This window comes from Pinus tabuliformis, chromosome X (assembly GCF_031772625.1).
Source record: "Pinus tabuliformis cultivar Carrire ecotype Pingquan chromosome X, CPIR1, whole genome shotgun sequence".
Lineage (NCBI taxonomy): Eukaryota > Viridiplantae > Streptophyta > Pinopsida > Pinales > Pinaceae > Pinus > Pinus tabuliformis.
This window is the reverse complement of record NC_142308.1, coordinates 1,007,527,752-1,007,550,957: the sequence shown is the minus strand read 5'-3', so window position 1 is coordinate 1,007,550,957 and position 23,206 is coordinate 1,007,527,752.

The following is a 23,206-nucleotide window of genomic DNA, read 5'->3' as shown; positions in this document are numbered from 1 at the left end:
TGTCTTCTGTGCTTTTATTGCATTGTCTACAAACCCATTTTGGTGAAAATTGGGCTTGCTAGGAATTTAATGTAGGACCTGCTCTACGAATGAGCTACCTGCCCTTTTGATGATGGACATCTTTACCGGCTTGATATCAAGGTGTGAATTGGTACCTCTAGCATTGCGTTGGGTTAATGCCAAATGGTGTAGTAGCACATAGGCAACTTTTGCAATGACGTTTCGAGTGAGTAGTTCAAGTTCTGTTGATATTCACCTTCTTCTTCTAGCTAAAAGCGTGTTTTAGGTATGGTTACTCAAGGTTGAAGTTATGATAACGAGAAAGATCAAGGCCTAGGTTTTGGGCTGAGTTCTTTGTATGTTTAGTATGCTACATGTGCCTCTTGTTAGAGTTTCTTCTTAAATATTTACTTGAGTTGGTGGATCTTGGAGTTCATAACAGTTCCCAGCTTATTTCAAAATTCATTCCATATTTTCATGCAGCATTGCCTCAAAGTTTCCATGGCGGAATGGATGTCGGTACTGGTTGCCTTTTCTCTAGAGCAATCTCGGTTCAATTATGCAAGTACTCTTCTTAATAGCATACCCTTTGTTGGGTGCCAAATTATACATTTCTGTTATTGAAATTCAACTCAAGAATATGGTAATATGGTCCTATGTTAATTGTGTTTTCCATTTTTTAGTTTTGGTCTGCCAATCATGTACACGAGCTTTTTTTCCTTATCTTCACAAGATAAGATAATACATGCTACGTACGTTTAGTACTTAACGCTTGCAATGAGTAACTTCCACAGGACGTGAAGTGAATTTCACTGTTATTTTGACAAGTTAAAAATCCGTACCCTATGTACTGGTAAAAAAATTACTTCTGAGGTTTTCATGTAGGGTTTCAGCAACAGTGACTTATAAACCTAATTTTGATCACTGAAAAATTCTTTGTTTGTGCAGGAAATTGCACTGTTAATGCTTGTTTCATTCTTTCATCTTTCTCCAAAGGATGTCCTTTTATTTTCTATTTTGCAGTACTAAACAGTTTTATTCAGGAACGAGGCGGATCTTCGTTTTTGTTGACACAAGGCGTAGGGTAAATGACTTCCTCTTTGACAATTTCAAATACTTAAGATTTCCTTTTGCCACCTTTCTCAATCCATTAAGTGAATCACACAATTTGTGGGATAGAAGACAAAGGGAACACTGATACTGAAATTCAATCCATTAAGTGAATCACACAATTTGTGGGATAGAAGACAAAGCGAACACTGATACTGAAATTCATAGTTTGTGGGAACTCCTGCAAATTTATTTTCAATCAAATGTTTTTAGCTTTGCTTTATCATAATGCATCCAAATAGTACTGTCAGAATTATGGAAGAAGGAAATAAACTTATGTTCTTGTGGTCAACAAAGGAATGGAAAATGATATAGTGTCTATTAGAATTAGATACTGCTTTAAGGTAACTGTGTCATCTAAGTAAATTTTGATAACAGACTAACATGCAACAGATTTAGATTTAACACATGAAATTTATGATGACTGTGTAAAAGAAACTATATTTGTGATGTTTAACATTCTCATTAAAATATATAGAGAATGTTTAATCAGGTTCACTTTGCTAGTCTTCTATTTTCAAGGAAATAAATGTGCTTCACTTTAATAGATATTAATTATCAAGGATGATTAATTGTCTTCATCAATGTTGATAGGCATAAAATGACTTGAAGAATGCTTGCAACACAGTTTTATGTCAAGTGGTTTCAATGATATTGTGATAGGACAATTAGTGGAAACGATCCTTTGTAACATTCGATTATCTTCAAAATTTTACTTTAACTTAATATGTTAATTTTCACAGGTCCAAGAGGAAGATAGAAAAAGAGGCTTCTCGCATCGAGAGGTTAAATTTACAGCTTTTTCAATGGAATCCATCCATTGTGGAAGAAAATGCAAATGCAAGGTTGAGGAAACAGGCTTTACTACTAACCGAGGAGAATCAAATTCTACAGCAGAAGCTGCAAAAGAAACTTAGGTGTCTAGACAAAGTCTTGGGAGCCTAATCAATAGTTTATCATTGTTTCTTGGAATCTTGGGTTTCTGTACACTGTATATCATGAGAGCAACGTGGATAAATGATGTACAGTTGCGAAATCAATTTTGTTAAATTATGATGTTAGATGAGTAAATCTTGAAATCTTTTCTGGGATATTCATAATTATAAGCAATTAAATTTTCCTCATTAAGTGGTATTGTAATTTTTTGAATTTTGTCATAACTTATAAAATCAGATATGTTCTCAAGTTTCTGTTCTTCTTGTGATTGCTTGGTGCATTTACTGGGTTCTGTTTAGCCTATATCATTTATTGGTTTTTCTTTATATGTGCCTAGATTGCATGGCACACATTTTGGTTTTTTGTAACTGGACCTGGAAATTGAATTTTATCCGTGTATTTCCCATGTCTTTACTACACTAAAAGATAATGCAGTAATTCATGTAATTGATATGATTTGGTTTTGATTTTGGATCTTTCGCTTAAACTTGGCTTATTTACTGTAACTGTTGTTTTTGAGCTCGATTTTTCCCTCACCTCATTCCGGTCAAATGGTCATCAAGTTGATGACTGTTGGAGAGCAATAAAATTTGCATAAATTATGATGTTGAAGCAGTACGCGAACAAGGCAGAAAAGGGAAGGGATTTAACACAACTTTGTTGCGAAGAAAAAAATCAGTTCAGGAGAAAACTCCTTGGTACTGTGCCAAAGAGCAGCCCTACTTCTGAGGAGGTCATCAATACTAGTGCTGCTCTAAGGTGAGCGTGTTTAAATGCCAAGTTTCATCAAAACATTTTGAATTCTAGAGATTCTACAGATGTTGCATTTGGATTAGTAATATGTCTTTATAGTTGATACAGGGGATATTACAACTCTACAGTTTGACATACTTGTCCTAGACTTCAATCTGTTCATCGGCAGTAGTCTTGATTAACAGGCCCAAGCTTTAGTATGCTTAACTCTGCGTTTCATATTAGAGTTCTTGAATGAACCCTAAATTAAGTGTTTTTAGGATAACCTCATTCTTTTAACATTATAATACAACAACGCAGAGTGAATGGATTTGTATATTTGGAACTATCTATGCAGATTAAAATTAACGTGTTCATTAATTGAATAACATTTGGTTAAATGCTGAAACTTAAATAAATATTATCATCATCTATTTTGCTGTGGAGTCTCCTTGCAAGATGATTATTAGGAAGATTTATGCATGTTCATTTTAGTGTTATTGACAGCTATGAACTGGATATACCTTTTCTCAAAGGATATATACCAATGATTTTAGTTACTGCCATGTACGTGTCATGAATTTTCTATAGTGAGAGGCCTTCCATAGACTGTTTGCCTTTCTTATGAAGAGAGATCCCTGACTGAACAGTTCGTCCTAGCATACCTGTCAGATGATGTACTTTGGAAATGCATGGTTAACACAGTGCATGGAGGTCAACTCCCTTATATGCCCTTTGGCATGAGGGAAGTACATTTTCCATGTTTTCCATCCATCATAGGCTTGATTCTTGCTTCAATCCTGTATCTTTCCAGTGACAGTCTGGACTCTGTCACAGTTTTTGTATAATGTTTTTCTCACATATCCTTCCACATGCTTTCTTGGTTATCTGTCTATAGATTACAATGTTTTTCCTTTCACATGGTATCTCTTCTTTATTTGTCTATGGACCATATGGTTTCACACAATGGTTTGTGCATAAGTCTTTGTTCATTGCTCGTCTATATAGACCACATAGTTTATTTCAATGATTTTTGCTTTAGAATATGCCAACTCCTTTAATTTTTTTATGCTTTTTCTCAGTATTGAAAAGCATGATTTGTATAATTTTTTTTTCAAAGAATATTTTCCAATCAGTTATTACTATCACTATCATTTTTTTAATTTTTAGATGTTTTCGTATATTGTTATTCACCAGTATGATTGAGATAAAGGTTTTTTCCAAGAATATATTGCAATTAGTATAACACTCTATGTATCTGTTGGTGATTTACATTGGAAATGCATAGAGATCAACTCCCTGACATGCACACTTTGGCATGCTTGTAACACATTTTCCATGCTTTTTATCCATCTAATAGACGCTTGATTCTTGTATCTTTCCGGTTACAGTTTGTGAGTGAATGTATGATGTATTTGTCACAGTTGCTTTGACGGTCTCTCTTTGTTGTTTGTCCATAGCCCACAGTTTATCTCCTTCCGATATTTCTTCGTTGCACGCCAGTAAACCACAGTTTGACACAACGGTTTGTGCATTAGAATATGCCGAACTTTTGAAATCGGATTGGTTCGAATTTTATGATTTAGTTATTTAAAAGATAGTAAATAATGAAAAAATATTTAAAATAATTAGTAAAAATATTACAAATGAAATATGCAAAGTCGGCAAATGTATGATTATGTGAGTCTAAACCTATCAAAATGATATTGAGTGTAATACATTTTGAAACAAATATATAATTAAAAATGTTTCAAGTAGTTTTTAGAATTAAAAAAAATAACCATACGTCATTACTATGTTTATCAATATTAATTAATATGATCAAGCATTAAACTTAAAATCAATCATGGTATTAAAATCATAATATAAAAGAAAGGATGTTCCCATCACTTTTAACAAATTACTAATTAAAATTAATAATAGTAAGCCTCAAGGGTTAACTCAATTAGTTAAGTTCCCATCACTAAAGCACTTTGCTAATGAGAGGCCATGAGGTCAAGTCTCCTCGACACCCTTGTAGTTAGGCCTTCTAATAAGCTGATAGTATGAATTTACCTGGATATTTCTTCGGAAAAATAAATAAATAAAATAAGTAATAGTAATTTAACAACAATATAAGTAAAACGAGAAATATTTTTCTTTCACGGCCCTTTCTTGGATTATTTATCAACAATCAAGTAAATTATTTATCAACAATCAAGTAAATTGAAGATTGTACTTTAAAAAATAGCAAAATAACAAAATAACATCATGGGAAATAACCTAAATTAGTATAGCAATAATTTAAATGTTGAAAAAATATTAGCTCATTTAATCTTTGCTTTAATTTGTGGCATTATGCTCATGATTTTATAATAAAATTTTCAACTGTGTTAATATTCAATCAACAACTTAACACTTAGGAGTGTCTTAACAATACAAATCATATCTACAAATGCATTCCACTTAAACAAATCTATAGTATTTATATTTTTATTAATTTTTTTTCAAGATTTCTTAGTTTTTAATGTTTATTTCTTTACATAACGCCATTTTTCACTATATGAGACAAGAAATGTGAAATTTATTTCTTCATTATTGAAATAGATTTCAGTTTCTTTTTCTTTACATATAAATGATTCGTGATTATTTTCACTTTGAACGAGTTTACAAAGTGGATCCATTTAACAAATTTGTGTGGACAACTTTCTTTCTTCTTGGTAGAGTACTTGGATTTTTCTCTATGTATGTGCATAATTCTTTCCAAAGGCAATTTGTTTGTGTAATTGGCTTGTTGAACTCCCTCCCTAAGTATTGAATCAGATTGGGTAGAGAAGCATTGTCAAATAGTAGGGGATAGTCATGGTGGTTATTGCCTTGGTCACTAGAAAGCTTCATAGATTCTTGGCCATCTATAGAGGTTTCTTAATTTTGGGTAATTAACTTACTCTAAAACTAAATAAGACATTCAATGTGTTTCATGTAATATAGATATAAAGAAAACATCTAAAGAAAAGTAATTGCACAATGATCCAGTCCAAGAAAACAACGTTTTCCACAAACAAATTAAGCCTTTCAACCTTTTCGTCTTATTTGTTTATATCAAACATTTGTACAGGTTTTAGCCAATTAAAATTTCATTGAGTATGTATTTACAAATGAGTGATTTTGGGATCAAATCCCACAAAGAAATTCTATACTTGGTCTTCAAATCCCTTCAAGATTTTGAAAGTAAAACCAATGAATTATCAATATAGTTTTACCATAATTAAAAACAATTAGAAGGCCTTTAGCCCGCTCAAATTACTCATCAGTTAGGCTTGAACCAACATCTCTTCTAGAGAAATTCAATAATTTTAATTTAATAATCCTATCGGCCTCTCTTTGTACCTTTTGGGACAATTGCTAGTATATATATAATTAGCATTTTTATCTCTTAATTTTAGTTTTATCAAAACTCTCTCATGTACATATATTTATTTTTGCATTATATATATTTTGTTTATTTTTTCAGACATATATATAATAAGAATTTTTGTTTAATTTGTTTTATAATTTTTATATATATATTTTTTATAATCAAACTTTCATATTTAAAAAAAAGGTTGAGTATTTATAGGAATTTGATTGACCTATTTGTGACTTACACTTGCATAAAAATCATAATTACTAATAGACAGAGATGTGGGGATGTTACAAACTCCAAACCTTTAAGAAAACATTGTCATTTTTTTTAACAACTTGGTGAATCAGTAACTGCCAGACCTAATCTAAGAAAGAGCTTCTACTATAACACCAAGAGTAGATCCAACAACTGCCACACCTAGTCTAAGAAAGACTCGGGATCAATTCTAGTAGCTTCCACTATAACACCAAGAGTACATCCAACAAAAAACCTGTATAACGCTAAGAGTACATCCACACCAAGAGTACATCGCTTCCACTATAACACCAAGAGTACATCCAACAACCTGTATAACATCAAGAATACATCCAACATCCTAGAAGCAGATATACTAATTTCTTATGGTTTGGCAAGAGCCGAGACTTGAGAAAGTGGGGAATGGAGACTCCAGCCAGTGGGAAGTGATTTTGGTTAGAGTGGAGACTCCAGCTAGTGGCGAGTGATTTTGGCAAGAGCTTCCAGCTATTGGGGAGTGGAGACTCGAGCTAGTGGGGAGTGAGGGAGAGGGAGTGGAAACTCAAGCTAGTGGGGAGTGATTTTGGCAAGAGACTCAAGCTAGTGGGGATGGGGAGTGATTTTGGCAAGAGACTCTATCTAGTGGGGAGTAGTGGGGATGGGGAGTAATTTTGGCAAGAGACTCGAGCTAGTGGGGAGTGATTTTGGCAAGAACCGAGACTCCAGCTAGTGGGGAGTGATTTTGGCAATAGCTTCTAGCTACTGGGGAGTGGAGACTCGAGCTAGTGGGGACTGAGGGAAAGGGAGTGGAGACTCCAACTAGTGGGGAGTGATTTTAGCAAGAGCTTCCAATTACTGGGGAGTAGATACTCGAGCTAGTGGGGAGTGATTTTAGCGAGACTCCAGCTAGTGGGGAGTGATTTTGGAAAGAGACTCAAGCCAGTGGGGATGGGAGTGATTTTGGAAAGAGACTCGAGCTAGTGGGGAGTAGTGGGGATGGGGAGTGATTTTGGCAAGAGACTTGTGCCAATCGGGAGTTGTGGGGATGGGGAGTGATTTTGGCAAGAGACTCGAGCTAGTGGGGAGTGGAGAGTTAGCAAGAGACTCAGGCTAACGGGGAGTGGAGACTTCGGCTAGTGGGGAGTGATTTTGGCAAGGGCCGAGACTCGAACTAGTGGGGAGTGGAGACTCCAGGTAGTCGGGAGTGATTTTGGCAAGAGCTAGTGGGGATTGATTTTGGCAAGAGACTGAAGCTAGTGGGGATGGGGAGTGATTTTGGCAAGAGACTCGAGCTAGTGGGGCATGGAGACTTGGCAAGAGACTCGAGCTAGTGGGGAGTGGAGACTTCAGCTAGTGGGGAGTGATTTTGGCAAAGGCTAAGACTCCAGCTAGTGGGGAGTCTACTCCATAGGAGGACAATCTACTAAATCTGATTTGAACCCTAACATTGTGGGTTTCACCCAACGAACCTATCCATCTCACCACACATCACTGTATAGAAAATCGTAGCTCTTATATTCACTTATTCATTAAAGAAAAATGGTAAAGTTCCCTAATTTATTCTATGTATTCACATGTTTCTTTCCGAAATCCTAATTGTTTCCATTACACCCTATCCTACCCTATTACTATTGTTTGGGGTCTGGTTTTTCTCTAATATAAGATGCACAATTGTTTGAGGTCTGGTTTTTCTCTCATATAAAATGCACAATGGTTCTGGCTCAAATCTCGTATGAGTTCCATCTTAATCACACACCAATCAAGCTAAATATAAATACAATTGATTCGCTAAGATCTATTAACATTAAGTTTGAATTCTAATTTAGTTTTTATAGTTGTTAAATTTATTCGAACTTTATAATGGTTTTAATTGTTTTTATATGATTATAGATTCGTTGAACTTTATATTTATGAAGTTCCGAAGAGAAAATGTAAATTATTTCAAAAGAATTGAAAAAATTACAAATTTAAGATCCAAAATTACACATCTAATTTAGTTCTATCGATTTGATTCCTTTTAAAACAAATTTGATACATCGAAATGTTACATATCGACCTTCGTTTACATTTCGCTATATAAAATATTCTTAGTTTCGTTTACATTTCTCATAGGGCATTTTTATATATTTTATTTATTTATTTAGGTTAAATATGAGAGAGATATGATATTTTGTTTTTTATTTTTAATTAATATATATATATGAATTTTATATATTTTATTTATTTATTTTTTAAACCTAAGCCATATATAATGTACATATTTTTTTATTTGTTTTATAATTTTTGTAATCTTTTTTATAATAAAAAAATTATATTTGAAAAAAATGAGTGTTTATAGGAATTTGATTGAGCCATTAAAAAAGAAATGAGTGTAGGAATTTGATTGAGTTAGTTTTTGACTTACATATACTTACACAGTGATAATTATAAATAGATGAAGAGGTGTTACACACCCCACCCCCTTAAGAAAACACTATCATGAGTGTGTTTGTTACGTAACTAGAAGAAAAAAAAAAAAACTAAGCTTTATAATATTAGCTTTTATATTTTCTTATTCATTAAAGAAAAAAGGTAAAGTACCCTCATTTGTTCTATGTTTCCACAGGTTCCTTGCTCTGGTACTAATTTTTTCATTGCACCCTATCCAACTCTATTACTCAATTTTGGAGTGTGGTTTGGCTGAAATATAGGATGCACAATGACGAGTTCCATCTTATCACATGCGAATCAAGCACATGATTAGTGTCACTTACATACTTCTTAAGCAAATAAATGTTAAATAAATAATGTGCTTTCATTATGGTTGGTAGGGCTTGACTCTAAGCTACTAATCCCAATCTTTCCAAAATATGAAATGGTCCACAAAATCAAGGTGCTAACTTAGTACAATATCCCAATCTTAGTGAGCTCTTTTCGGGTGTGATAAAGAGACAAATATGATCTCTCACTTGGAATTCTTTGGGAAGTCTTGTTAGCTCTTTTTCCTATCACAAGCTACTTTCAATTTTAATTTTTTCTCCATTTATTTCAATATGACAAGTTTAAGAACCAATCTATTCACTAGGTTGTCCCAACTGATGGGAGTGTTGCATATCCTACCACACAATGCCTCAAACGGGGTCATATTTAGTTACTCTTAGTACACATTTTTGTATGCAAATTCAATTATTGGTAAGAATGTTTTTGTAACATCGCTCACTTCACCCTGCTTTTATAATGTTAAAATTGTGACTAATACCAACATGTAGGTCATGGCAGGCCAAAAAAATATATTGCAAACATAAAGATAAACTAAATGTGAATTGTAATTGGTTGGCCTAAATGAACACATAGATCCAATGTTTTGAGGTGGTTTCTCTTGCCATGCATATTGGTTTTTTATGATTCCACTTGTTGTGTGCATGTTGGGTGTGTGTTTTTTATTTTGAGTAGACCCATACCCAAATACATTTAATTTCCTTAACCTCACCCTTATTGGTGACCAATCAAAACTGACAAGTACTGAAGAGGGAGAGTGGTGAAGTCAAGATGATTCCCTCACCTAAAGAGGGAGAGGGTGGCATAACATATCGAACCACCACCTCAAAGATGAAAGAAAGTGATTTGGCTAGAGTAGTAAAATGGTAGGTAATGCCCATTATTCTTTTTCTCTCTCAAAGGTTGATGCGACAAATTTCAATAAACAATAGGGAAGGGTCAAAAATGGAGGGGGGATAAGGAGGAGGTGGTTCTCTCCACGATTTGAGATTATGGGTGGTTATGCTTGGCCGAATCATATTCATTTTTTTAATAATATTTTCTATTGAATTGATGCCCTGTACTATGTGACCCTGGATGATAGTTCGTGTGGTTGTGTTTATAACAGCTGAAGTCCTTATCTAAGCATAGATGGGTTTTGTGAAACTCAATGAATTAATGAACCACTAAGTGTTTTTTGTTGATCTCTTGAATCATTGGAACAATCGACTCCATCTCCTAAGAAAACGTCCAATCCATTGGTGTGAAACTACCCCTACTCAAGCATCCCCTCGAACTCTGGATCTGGCTTGAGGGTGGTCATCTACAAGAAAGATTCCAATGTACCTATCCTATCGTTTGGTGGAGACTTGAAGTCCTTCCTTTAGTTTTCAGCTAATCTTACATGCTTAGGTAAGTATATGGTTGGTGCATGTATGGTTATGTATTATGAGATATATTACTGATTGATGTATGAATATGTATGAATCACGAATGAATGCTTCAAATTGTTGTATGTTTTTGGTTGAAAATTTCTTTACATGCAGGGGTTACATGAATATTGAGCATCATTATCTCAGCTACAAAAAATTGGATTGTAGGCTAGTTTATATGTTGAGCATTACATGAATACCTATTTTAAACTAATAAGTTTCCTTATATGTCCTTATGGTGAGGTTGAAATCCTTACACCATGTTATTGTTATTATATTCTTGAAATGTAGGGGTACTTATATAAATATGAAAGTTTGTGTCAAATCTCTTAGTTAACCAATTATTAAAGGTGTTCTCTATTATTGGACATTATTGGGAATAGAATGGCTCATTACCATGCTTAAGACTCTAGAAAATCTTAGACATTAATGAGGTAAATCATGTGTTGTGTATTAATGAGGATTCAACATGTGTTGATGGTCACTTGGTTTAAGAGTGATCCTCTGATTCTTGGGATTATTTACACTTTTATATTATTTTGGGATAGTGATGTTCTCATAATAGAGCTTGATCTGTAGTATCCTTTTGAACTCTAGTCATGGATTCATTTCCCTCTTTTGTCTAAAATCCACGGTAGAATAATTTCTATTAGTTCCCTTTAACTCTTGTGTCTAATGTTATTTCCTCATGATTTGGCCATTATCTCCAAAACTTAGTATTTTGGCAGAAGCATTATTTCCTTGGAAAATTCAAGTATACCACCCACAAGTTTTCTTATTTTCAATGCTTAGTAGAATACAGAGTTATCTAGGGTTAGATGGTCCTTTAAATGGTATTTCTATATACATTGGATACTATTTTATTTTCCAGGTATTATTTATATTTGAATACAGAAGGGGGAGGATTCCCAATCTTTCTTGGAGGTGCATCTAGTGATCTAGCCATCCGCATGGACAAGATATGTTCGCCCTTTAAATGATCCAAATATAATTCAAACCAGATTTTGGGACATGCACAATTCATAACTAGAGATCCGAGATGGCACCCAACAATAGTGGTTCATATGCACAAGCATGAATTTGTTTTCTTGATAAGTGGGATGTGTATCTAGAATCTAGGGGATTTGTACATGTACAATTTTGCACACCCATGAAGAATATTGGATAAGGATGGGGTTGGATTATACTAAGAGAAAATGATATCCAAGCATTCAGAATATGGGTGTGTAAAGGGAGCACTCCCATCTACTTAGGTTGAATCCCCCACCACAAACAAAAAGACTTTGAGGTGGGTTTGGATCTAAGTATTTGGCAAGGAAATGAGGATGTACATATTTTTTATGGTCAAATGGACATCAAGTCGGATTACCCACCTCTAATTTTTGGAACCATAGACACAAGGTTTTGGGGGTGTTAAGGTTTTATAATTCATTGAAATATCAAATCAACCATGAAGAATATATAATGAGAAATCATTGTTAAATATAAATGGGGTAAGCATGTTGGGACACACATGCTCTATGTTGATGTGTCAAGTTAACATGAAGCCATAACACCAACCATAACTTACATTTGTTAGTCTTAAATGTAACGACAGTAGTGCACCTGCATGGTAAGCTGGCATAGAACCTTGAATGTCAAAATTACAACCATTTCTCGCTACCAACCACCAAGTGCTTGGAGTTGTAAGAACCTTGAGAAGTGTTTATAGGGAGGCAATAACCCGACTATGATTCTAGTGTGGAACCCTAACCACTACCCACCACCTCTTCCTAAACAAATTGCATTTCTTAAAAAATGAAACAAGAAGTGGCATGGTGATGAGTAATGGATGTCGTCTGTGGACCCACTAAAAATTTGGGATATGGGACAAAAATATTATAAAAGGAAAACCTCACAAACACAATGAGGAGGTCTAGTAGGGCTAGTACCCAACTTCACATGGAAAGTGCCACAAGGTCCTAATAGTGGCCACATGGGTGCCACATAGTGTCCCACAATGACATGCAATTGTATTATGTTGACATAATACTACCATTTGGAGCAGACATGGATGTGATATGGTAGTATTATGATGACATAGACCTACATGATTATGACATGGAATTTTCACATGGGCTAAATAGGAGCCACATGGCAGTGTGATGTTGATGTTTCCTTAATTGATTGAGTAAATTTCAAATGGGGATAACCCTAAATCTTGGAGTGAGAATGAGATAAAATTTATAACACTAGAAAGCTATCGACAATCTAAATGTAATGGTGAAATTTATTTTGAGTTTTGATGATGTTGGAAAAAGGAGGATTTTTTTAATCCCATCTTCATAGTGGACCATGGAGGTCGAGTCATTTCAATAAGGAACACCTCACACAACCTGAGACAGAACAAAGGAGTGGAATTCAATGTTACAAGGTGGCATAAGAGCCCAGGTTCAACAATCAGATTGGATGGGCCTTAAGGAGACTATTTACTGTGATAATTTATTTTTTACATATATGTTAACGCTAAACTTGTAGATGTTATGGCTGCAAACCTTGGTAAAATTTTGATTACAAACCTACTATTGATATGGTTATGAACATGCTTATATGTATTTTTTGTATTTCATAGAATATGTAACTAAAATGGGTTTTAAATGTGAAAATATAAGAAGATCAACATGCTTCATATTAGCTTGGATAGTTTTTGCATGGAAATGTAACAAGTAAATATGTTTATGCTTGATATAACTAACAACTATGTATATGTGACAACACATAGGAAGATACAATTTGCAACAAGGAATAGAGGAATGAAAAATAGTATGATATATCACAATATGGACGAAATCATGATGAAAAGGAAGAGGATTTTTTTCCTAATGGAGTAGATTCTCCTGGGAACTTGAACACTAAGTTGAAGAGTTGAAACAAAGAAATTTAAAGGCTCGTCAAAAAACAAGAAAGATAGGAAAAACTAAGCACATTGTTGCTACAACATATATCATACATGCAAGGATTATTGCAACATGCATCAACCTTTAGAGACATGGAAGTGTATCATAATGAAAACATCAAAGAGAAGCCTCATAAGGTTGGGAAGAAGAAAGGTTTATTGACATGGTAAGGCTACGAAGGAGAACACTGTATCTATGAATGCCCTTAAAAATAACAAAAGAGGGAAATCCCATGTGAACTCTAAACACATGGACTAGAAATCAACAACACTGAAAACTCAAAGAGGAAGAGCATTAGCTTTCCCTATTTAATTTTGCTTATACTATAGAATTTGTTGTTATAAGTAATATTGAATAATGTGTATGAGGCTTATTGTTTATCTGTTTAAGATATTCTAAGTTTGTACTACCATGGATAACCTTGGTAAGTGCACTTATTACCAAAATAAGAGAGTCATGCTTCCTAATTGTCTGGGGAAATTCTGTCACAAAGCCCACAAAGATTTCTTCCATTTACATTCTTCAATTTCAAATTAGCCTCTGGTGAGACCCTTTTGTAAGTTCTAGATATGATTGTTTGTTTGATATTGGGTTGTCCTATTTGTATCCCAATGATCGCTTTTATATCAACCCTATCTAGTAGAGGATGGACCTTGCATGCAGAGATATAAATCAATCCGGATATGATAAACCCATCCTTATTCTTCATCAAAAAATTTCCAGAAGTTAAAACGTAAACATTGGGGGAACTCAAGGTTTCCTTATTTTGGTTTGTTACCAAACACAAGGGGAAATTTCTTATGATTTATGAGTTGATTGTATAGCCGCATTGGCTCTTTCCTTATACTTGGCATTATATCTTCCTGCAATTAAATTAGGTATTAGGAATAATCTTGATGTTTGCAAGCATTACGTTTCATTTATGCTACATTCCTTGTGGCATCTTGGCTTGTGCCTTATCTTCAGAGGCTCTTGAGAATGAGAAGCTAGATATAAGGTTTCTTTAGTATTTTGGTAATAAATTTGAATTGGATTTTGTACTTGGGGTGACAGGAAATGTGAATGATTGGACCCATCATGTCACCTATTCTAGCCTTTTTCCTTTGTAGGTACATCATGCATATCAACAACCATTAGAGATTCTGGAGTTTTCTTGCACCCTATGAGAGTGTACAGTCCCCATACGAAGCCTAGTTGTTATCACCTGAAAATGAATGTTTCATTATGCATTTTCAGAGGCATCCTTTTCTCAGTAATTCAATTATAAGAATGTGAATCCATTGGCATGAGCATTGTCTTGAAGGCCATTTACCTTGTCTCTCTTTGCCCGAGGACTACCTTGTTCATCTAGCTTGACTAGATGAAGGTACAAATCATGGATATGATATTTCCATTTCGTTTCTGCTACTGATATTTCCAGGGAAGGAAGTGGTGGGTTATTGAATTGCATAAGCCATGATGTTCATGCTTCCTTGGCAGCTGGACAATTGATTTAATATAACACAACATATTTTGGTAGCATTGGGTGTATGTATATACACAATATGCATGCACACACATACACAACCCTTTCCTGGTTTCCTGAAACTTTGAAAGTGGCATTTCCAATACACATTTTCAAAAACCGTACCCATTTTTCTATTTCAAGTAACTTATCACTATAGCCTATGAATTTTAAATGCTCTTCGAAAGATTTATCAAGCCCCTGTTCTTGGCTATCTACCTTGGGTGATACCTAATACTCAATCTGGTAGTAATGTTTTGAATTTCTCTGAGCTATTTCATATTCTCGCCACAAAGTTTTCATGGGGTATCCATGCCATGGAATGATTTCCTTCAACTGATGCAGGTTTTCTATAGGACAATGATACGGGATGTGATTGATTATCATCAACAGTGACATAAATGGAGTCCTTTTTATTATATCAGTAATATGTCCTCCCATGATTGCCTCGTGTATAGGTAAGGAACGCAGTAGGCCAGAGGTTATCAAGTCTCTCTCTTTTTTGTTTTTTCGTAAGTAATTGTTTTGTGAAACAAACCATTAATATCTTTACTGAATCTTTTCCAGGATGAAAATATTGAGTCAACATTAGGTTAGCCTTGAACAAACCCATACGTCCATCTTCTACTTATGAACTTAAATTCACATCCTATTACCCCATCAACTCTGTAACTCTATTGTACCAATGGATGATATTTTCCATCATTTTCCAATGAGATATGCTAGCTCCATTAATGATCTCAATAGTCCATTCATTTGTTGTAGGCACATGTTGTACACATTGTTGGAAAACTTTGAATTTTGTTAGTGGTGTGTCTACCACTAAACTATGCTTTCCCATGAAGGAAATTTCAAACTATTATATGCTTGCACTTGTCTGACCTATTTCTGATGTACGGGGGACTAATACTAATGTTTCAAGAGATATTGGACACATATATCATCTCCATATGTATCAATCATTATTAATAGCTAGAATTTCATATTGTGGATCCCTACCATCCCCCCGAATGCTCTCTTTTATTGCATGGACTATAGAAGTTAAAAAGGTTTTGTAATAAACAACGCCACTTCTTCGCCTTGAGAACAATTTCAACTTGAACTCTAACTTATTGCTTTTTCTCTATTTATCTATTTTCCTTTTTTGAAAATGCTGCATATAGTATACTAAAAGTCAGATACATCTACCTCGAGATCATTACATCCAAGGGCCAAAGAGCAGCCAGAAAAGAGTCCCCTGTGCCTACATAAGCAAAGAGCGCTACCATATTTGTTGTGTCCATGATTCGAAGATTGTTTACATCTTCTCTAAACATGGCAATCCCAGTGGAAAGTTGGATAGCTGAGTCTGATCTAAATAGAACAACTTCTTCGAAAGTGAATGAAGTGTGTAGCTCATGAAAAATAGATTAACATTGTCATTTATGCCTGTTAGATGGATTAGATCCGAGATAGGTTGTCTTGCCTGATCAATCATCCATTTGTTTCCAAATACATCACCTTTCCAATGTAGATGGAGAACACATTTGCTTTCTTACTTCCAAGAGTTGGTAACCTTTCTTCCCCCCCTTGAATTTGCCTGAGAAGGTCTTGGTTTCTTGGAATTCAATCATTGCAGGATAAGCAAACACTGGGTATGGGGAGAAGGCACTTGGTTATTTTTTCCGAATGTTGAGGGCAGGGATGAGGCCGGACCGGAGCAACTTTCACTAGTGCTCTTGGTGTTTGTGTTGGTATTGAAGATTTCATTGACTTTTCTTTGTTCTAACACATCTCTTTTGCCATGGGTAGTGGAATGCGAGTGTAATGATTGCCTGCTATAAATTTCACATATATTATGGCAGCACCGAGAATCTTTGAGGACAGAATACTAGTAGAGTTGTAATGTAAACTTACATTGTAGAAAGCCCTTTCATTCAAGTCTAGTCTTGCTTAGCAAATGGTCACCCTAAAAAAACATGGCCAACATTCATTGGATTGCATCTGTTCATGTTGTCAAAGGAATCTTTCCTTTAAGGAATGCCTTGTTGAAAGTGAATGAGGCAAGCAGCAACATCTTAAAGGAAATGCTTGCATCCCAAATTTTTTGCATCCTTTTGTGCTATTTATTTTTGTCATTACTGAGTGATTGATATTTTAGACCTCAAAAAAAGAATAAAAGAGGTTTTATAATTATATGTATGTTGGATAACTTGCTAAGATTGAAATTTTGGTTTTGATGTCCTTGCATATTGTTTGACCAAATCAGTTCAAAATGGGCAAGCAAAAGAAATGGAAATATATCATGGATCTTGAGGTGCAAGACCTCAAAGGCAAAATGACGTTCTCTAGTAAAGACTTGGTTTGGATGGAAATAAATTAAAAAAACAATGGTATTGATCGAGTTGCTGTAATCCCGTTAGGACGAGTCGCTGACTTTATCAAAGGAGAGGAAGAAAATCCTATTTCTCCATGTAAATTCATAAGAAAAACAAACAAACAAAAACCAAAAGAAAGATCTACTGTTGCATTGCAATATGATATGTGAGTATTTAAAATATATATTGTTTATATCTTTTGAAACCATGATTATCTTTCTTTGTATTTACTAACAATTTAAATTTTTGGTTTAGTTATCATTGTTCATTTGGCCCAGAGGAAAAAAGAGGAAATCTTTCAGCTAAACGAAGCACCTCATTTGTGCAGAAGAGGGGTTGCCAATGCCACTTTATTGTGAAAGTTATGCATGAAATTCCTGATAGAGCAATATTAACTTTCAATATGTATGAACATGAAGATGGGGAAGGTTGGGCTTGTCATGGTCAATGTGACACTTTAGGTGAGACCAAGGCCTTGCATAGGCCAAAGCTTTCAAGGGACATTGTTGCATATGTAGAGAGTTGTTTCTTTTTGGGAGTGCCTATTGATGTAGTGTATAGAACCCACATTAAGAGACATGTTGACATTGATGTGGTAGCTCGAGATAGAGATTTCTTCTTATGCAGGAAAGATATTGTAAACATCTATAATAGATTGGTGAAGGGAAATTATCAACTTCACAAAAAGAATGAAATGAGTGTAAACCTTTGGTATCAAAATCATCGGGAAGATTTTTTCTTTTACCAAAAGCCGAATGGTGTGGAGGTCCCTTTTATAATAGGGATTCAAACAAAGTGGATGTTGGAGACAATGGTCAAGCTATCGCACAATAGCTTAATAGCCATGGATTCAACATTTAACACAAACAAATATGGGGTAAGTCAGATGCCAATGATTTATTGAATATATTTATTTAAGTTGTATACATTCAAAATGATTAATAACTTGTATTTGAATTTATGTAATGTTGAAAATGACAGTATCATTTGTATACACTTGTGGAATTTGATGAACAACAAAGCGGGGTGCCTGTTGCATGGGTGATGTCATCACGAAACACATCAGATGATATTGCAATATGGCTGGAGCAGCTCATGCGCAAGTGTTTCCAAACCCGTCCTGATTGGAAAATCAATGCTTTCATGGTTGATGATGCACTGGCTGAAATCAGTGCCTTGAGGTAACTTTAACATTGTCATGATATAACCAAACTTGAATTTTTTCTAAAAATACCATACTAAAATGCATTGAATATGGCAGGAGGATCACAAGTTGTGATGTGATCTTATGTGTTTGGCATGTACGGAGGGCTTGGTTGAAAAATGTTAATCAGTTGGCCACTAGTTCCATAAAAGCCAAAGAGATATTCAACGAGTTAGGTTTCATCATGAAACACACTCTCAATTATGAAGTGGAAGATGCAATCAATCAATTTTTTATCAAGTTTTCAGATGAAGAGAAGTTCTTAGACTATTTCAACAAGAATTGGGTCACTGGAGATAAGATTCGTAAGTAAATATTTTTTTCATGTTATATGCATTTTTTTCTTTTATAAAGGTGATATAGTGAGGCTGACATCGTTCTATTTGCAATTAGGTATGTGGGTGAAAGGTTGTCGAGAGTTTCCTCATGCAAATTAGGAGGCCAATAATGTTGTTGAGTCATACCATTGTTACCTAAAAACAACATTTCTATCTGATAGAAGGAAAAAATGTGCACGGAGGATGGATTGGTTATTGTATATGCTACTAACAATAGTTGAACCTTGTTATCAGTTCAAGGAAATCTTAAAAGAGGAAGGATTTCTAAACAACTACAAGAGAGAAAAGCAGCTAGAATCATCAGTGGAACGAGCAAGAAAAATTATGGATACTGATTGTTTTCATCATGAGAGCATAACCCATGCTTATTGGGTGAGAAGTCAGACAGATCGAGGTAAAAAATACCTTGTCACCTGGTATCGTAAGGATTTTATAAACTGTGAATGTCCATGTTCTATCCGTGGAAACATTTGCAAGCATGCCATAAAGGTTAATTGCTTGTATTTCCACTCGGATAATTGAAATCCATTGCTTCATCAACATGCAGAGGATAACATATGCAATGACCCACCTGAGATCAATATAGAGCCTCAAAACCATGATGAAGATGTCAATGCTACTCTTATGGCCACAAATGTTGTTGATGCAAATGTTGGGGCACTTCATTTGGCAAGGGAGGAGTTGTTTAGCTATACACATATCATTTTAGATAACCCTCCTACTACTTTGGCGAAGACAATCCAGTTGACTGGTATGCTTAAAGAAATGTTGGATGAAGCCAATAATTTGCACGTTACTGATTTTGACTTCACACCTAGATTGGAATCTCTTGATCCATCTTTGAAGAGGAAGAAGAATTTCCTTAGCCCCACAAAGAAAAGAAGAAGTAGTAGAAAAAACAATGGTTTGGAAATTGATTTAAATGTTGATCCATCAGAATATGAACCATTTCAGTTTCAATACCTCAATAAGCGAGGATGCCATCAATCAAATAATGTCGTCTTTATGGTTCCAGGTTAGTTTCATGTGTTGAATAGAGTCATGGTTTTAGATTTAAGTATTTAATCATCACTATTCTTTAACATGTGGTATGTTTATTTTTACAACAATGCAACAATCCCCAACCATGGCGATAACCCAAGACCAAAGGGAGATGCAAGATCATCTAACCTTACCTGCCATGCCAGGTACATTTGACACTCTTTCATTGTGTGTGCACATATACCTTGATGCTCTAGAAAATTTCTTTGCGATAATGTTTGATATTTTTCTAAGTAACTATAGAATAAGTGGAGAAGCATCATCTTCTACCATGACTGATCATCTATGGAAGGACTTCAACTATAGTGGGAATCAATGAGGTATGCACAAAGAATAGATAAGCTAGGTTATTATGGCATCGTTAGGTGGCCCTTTATCATATGATAAGTATATTTATGTTTTCCCATTGTTTTTTTGTTATAAAAATACCTTTTTCATAATCGGTTCATGGACATAATCTGTTCTCTTAAAGTTCATGAGACTTTGTGCTTTGACATGGAATGTTGGGTTGTTTTAGAAAGCTATAGGTAAATTGAGAACATGGGTGCCTGCAAAATTTGAGGAAAGTTTGAGCCTTCATCAGTGCAATATTAAAAATATGGGTGCCTGATGAGCACTGAGGAATGTTTGAGCCCTCATCAATGCAAAAGTAAAAGTTAATTTATATGCCACTACTCTCTTGAAGTTTCATGAAATTTTGAAATTTGACATGGAATGTCGAGTTAATTCACATGGCTCTGTAATTGTTCAACAAATTGAATTTTTGGTTCTTTTTATTGCAATGTTTCTGTATTTTCTCATGTAGTTGGTCTAATACTGCAGACTAAGCTGTAACAAAGTTGTATACACACCACAATTTCAGAATGAATTAGTGTTTTGGACATCAATCTAAATTATTCTTCAAATATATTCTCAAGTGTTAGATCTATTATATCATCAAAACAAATCTAATTTTATTTACGATGTTCATATTTAAGAAAGAAGCTCTTGGGTTCATAGCATCTTGACGTGTAGTTTTCTAAACCTGTTGCTTTTGAACCAAGTCAACCTGAAACGTGCATTCTTAGTTATTATAATGCTTCAATTATGAACTCTGTTACCAACTGCACAACCAACTTTTCCATGAGTTCTAAAAACATGAAGCAAACAAGACACAAATCAAACCCCTTATTTGGAGTTTTGAATCCTGATTTGGTATTTTTGAAGAAGATTACAAACTTTCCCATGCCTAGGTCTGATACCACTTGAAATCTTGGTATTGCATATTCAAGTGTCAATGTTTGATACATTGGATGCTTGTGTGAATTTATTATCGTTCCATCATGGATCTGCATATCATATCTTTGTTTAGATGGACATAATGAATCACTTCTAGAGGCTATAGTTTCTCTCTTCTCCATGTACACAAATAAACCCTTACATCCATACCAACCAATACATTATGCATCCTATGCATACTCTATAACCTTCAATGCTTACATAAATACAAGTTTGTAGTTTTATAAAGAACACAAATAAAAAAATATATCCACACCAACCAACACATTTTGTCTCCTTTACATAAGAAATCATGGTGCTGTGCATGCTTTTCATGCCTTCCTCCTATCATTTGTGTTGTAGATGATCCAAACTCTTGTCAATTAATGACTTGAACCACTTACTTGACACTGCTTCATTGTGCACTATGACATTTTTATCTAACTTCTTCAGAAAATGAGGAACTGATGTGATTCATCTTAATGAAAAAATTAATAAGATTCTACAAACCCCTGTTCAGCATCGAAATTGATGATAGCATTCCATGTTATTAATTACCAATGTGTCTAATATTTTGACCCACATCTATGTAGATTTCTATCATAAAAAACTTTATAATCATGATTATTTAGGGATTTCATTAAGACCAGACCTTAAATGGAAGATAACGCTCATCTTTTGCATGAATGTTGAACATTCCAAAGTGCTACTCATGGACAATAAATTGATATGCTATGTGAATTAATAACAACAATTAAAGGATAGAAATAGTGCCTAAAACAAGGATGTGTATATTTTCACTATAAGAGATGAGACAAATTGAAGAGGGAGCATGCATAAACCTCATTGACATACCATTCTAGATCTCACACCCCAAGTAGACAATTATCTATTATCTATTGGATGAGGAGGACACATAGGTAAAGAAACCTTTCATCACTGATCAACAACAAACAAATAAATCAGATAGCATATCAATATCTATGCCGCTTCAACACTGGCAATGGGCCTCTCACTTCTGGATTAGTGCATACAAATCTAAGGGGAATGTCCCTAATATATCCTGTTGATCCAAACTTTAGAAATATGTTATTTGAACACTTCAAACCAGCAAATAAAATACATAGATCTACAAATAAAACTTGCAGATCAGTGAATAGATTATTGAAATCTGCAAATGAATCTTCAAAATCATTAGTCAAGGGTATCTATTTATGTGATTGACCAGGGCCTTTTCCTTGTGAGTGAGAAAGGAGGGTAGGAAAGAAGAAAATCAATAAGGGAGTTGTGAATCGAATCTTTCTGATTTATGAATATGAAATCTAAAAGTTTCAGTTACAGAGAATATCCTACAAGGGAATTTTTAGCAATTAAACCACTTGAATAAACCCAAAAACATGTCTTCAATTAATCAGAGCTGTTACAAACACGGCCTAAAAAAATCTTAGATCTAACTATTTCTCAAAAGAACCTAAGGGGACATGAGATAAATGTCACAAATTAATTCCTTTTAGTGACCTACAAGAGTAGCTTAACCGTAGCCATACTCTATAACCTTCAATGCTTACATAAATACAAGATTGCAGTTTTATAAAGTACACAAATAAAAAATATATCCATACCAACCAACACATTCTATCTACTTTACATAAGAAATCATGGTGTTGTCCATGATTTTGATGCCTTCCTCCTATCATTTGTGTTGTAGATGATCCATCCTCTTGTCAATTAATGACTTAAACCACTTACTTGACACTGCTTCATTGTGCACTATGACATTTTTATCTAACTTCTTCTGAAAATGAGGAACTGATGTGATTCATCTTAATGCAAAAATTTATAAGATTTGACAAACCCCTGTTCAACATTGAAATTGATGATAGCATTCCATGTTATTAATTACCAATGTGTCTAATATTTTAACCCACATCTATGTAGATTTATATCATAAAAACTTTATAATCATGATTATTTAGGGATTACATTAAGACCAGACCTTAAAT